This window comes from Cynoglossus semilaevis, chromosome 20 (genome assembly GCF_000523025.1).
Source record: "Cynoglossus semilaevis isolate Cse_v1.0 chromosome 20, Cse_v1.0, whole genome shotgun sequence".
Lineage (NCBI taxonomy): Eukaryota > Metazoa > Chordata > Actinopteri > Pleuronectiformes > Cynoglossidae > Cynoglossus > Cynoglossus semilaevis.
The window spans coordinates 11,584,693-11,586,961 of NC_024326.1; the positions used below are offsets into that span (position 1 = coordinate 11,584,693).

The 2,269-nt window shown below is 39.1% G+C and overlaps 1 protein-coding gene across 3 annotated transcripts in view; it reads left to right on the forward strand.

The window, feature by feature from the left end:
• Positions 1-1,054: 1,054 nt before the first annotated feature.
• The window catches only part of slc6a9 (solute carrier family 6 member 9), a 49,921-nt gene continuing 48,706 nt past the window's right edge, over positions 1,055-2,269 (forward strand). For 2 of the 3 annotated variants that reach the window (XM_008334721.2, XM_025066164.1), the window contains exons 1-2: positions 1,055-1,202; positions 2,053-2,165. The gene's annotated coding sequence lies outside the window, so the exon portion shown is untranslated. The remainder of the gene's footprint in view (positions 1,203-2,052; positions 2,166-2,269) is intronic. The other variant, XM_025066165.1, reaches the window with a different exon arrangement.

Genomic DNA, 2,269 nt, shown 5'->3' on the forward strand with positions numbered 1-2,269 from the left:
CTGGTCCCAGGTGTTTGTCAAGAGAACATTATGTCCGTTTGGTCATTTATTTAGAGGTTGGCGCCAAAAGAGAGTGGACACCTGCTGTTAGACGAATCAGCTGTCGGCTTCACTCAGCCTCCGTGCACATGTGCTCGAGGCCCATCCTGTATCTGGTTCATAGAAGAGTTGGCCATATCAGCTAATTGATCCTTCTACATGTAAACACGACCAGGGTTTGGGGATTTTTGCTGCCTGATACAAAGACCTCAGACAGCCAGTCTGGTCCTCTCACTTCTAGGCCGACGATTGCAAATTTTAGCAGAGGATGGGTTTTGACCTGTTGACCTCTGTGTTATAAACCCAGCATTCCACAGTGTCACTCTGCTCTCTCCATTGGTAGTGTCCTACTGTGACTGAAACCAAATATGAAAAAAAAACACAACACCTCCAAAAATACTGCATTGAAAAAATAACTATAACGTGTTTAATTTCTGACTCTTTTTCTTTGTTTTGTCTGTTTGAAGCAGGAGGAACAAAGTATGGCCCAACGTTGGCATTTACCAAAAAACCCTGCTGATTCAGGACTATTTTAGTTTTTTAGCACTTCATGTTCTGGTGGTTTAGTGATTCAAAAAAATACTTAAATTCATACTGATCTTGTAACATCAGGATGTTTTTTTCTCCAAGCCAAAGCTCTTCTCTTCACCCCCTACTCCCTCCCTTGCTTGGGTTTGTTTCTCCCCAGTGACTAGAAAAAAACATTAAATGAGTACAAAACCAAAGGTTTGGAATGAAGGGAACAGAAAAGTTGATCACGGTCCAGAAATTTGGATCTAGACAAACTAGGTTGGTGAGAAGGAAAAGAAAATGAAAATGTAATTAGTCGTCAGTCATTGATTACAAATGGTTAACAACGGTGTGTTTCCTCCCACATCAAACACACATCCGAGTTGAATATGTGTTTACTACACAGGGATTACTGATTGACTGCAAGAACGTCCTAATTTAGAGCCAACACTCTCTTCCTGCCACTCCTCCGGGAGCCGTCCAATGGGCTTGGCTCACATCTCTCCTTGTGTACATACATTAGAAGAGTCCACTAGTGGGATGGAGCCAGAGTGTGGTGACTAGCTCCTGACACCAGTTAGTGATCTGACTGCTGACTCAGTTGGTTCATATATTAGAGTTGGTTTTTTTCTTCAGATAATAAATCTTAAATGGTAAGCTTGAGTTTTTAACTCTTTTCTTTTCTGAATTATTTTGGTCATCGAGCAACTGTTGCTGTTTGTGATGGATGTGCTCAGAGTTGGTATTGTCCGCTCCAGTATGTGTGTGTGTGTGTGTGTGTGTGTGGCCATGAATGGTAGCTATATTTGGTCACTTTCTCCTTCCTTTAGCTGCAGGACTGTTAGTTCAATCTGCAGTATTTGTGTTCAGTTATGGAGAGAGTGTGTGTGTGGAGAAGGTGTGCACAGCAGCTCAGTAATAAGTTATATGTTTTCCTATTATATATATGTTATATATATAATGTAAAAACCTTGCCTACAGTATATTAAAACAAATAACTATAGTTATTATTTTTTAAACGAATAGCGCCTAGCAGAAATATACCAAAAAAAAGTTATATATATATATATAAATATGATGTTTGAATTACATTTTTGAATAGGCAATACAAATTAGCCAAAACTTAAAATTAAAATTAAATTAACTTCAAAGTAGTCTGGGAAAAAAACTAACAAAGCCTGGAGATATGTTGGGACATGGTTATGAGTTAGAATAAAAATTAGACCAGAAATTAGACTAAAAACCAGTTGCACAAAAGGCAAAAATAAAAAAAAATAAAAAAAAATAGGAATAGGAGAGATAAACAACAAGCATTAGGTCAAAGCTGGTCATGCTGTTGAGAAGAAAGCTAATGCTATCTCCAAAAAGGCTAACTTTTTTCACTGAAATTTCACATGAAGCAAAACATTTGCCAAAATCTGAGCCGAAGTGTGAGTCGAATAGAGTACAATGAAAAATTGTAGATGGGAAAACTGCTGAAACCAGTTTCTAATGTGTTTCCAGGTGGTTTTAACCCAACAACTCCATGACCAGGGTGTGACCCACAGAGAGAAAACCACCCGTTTCTCCCCTCTTCACCTTGAACACTGCAGAAACCTGAGGCTTCACTCTCTGAGGTGAATTCACTGTGAAGATTTCAGAAAACTTTTCCTTTAGTCAGAACTTTTTCTTGCCAATTTCCTCTAAATCCATCGTTAACACCCCGTCCCCCCCCCCCCCC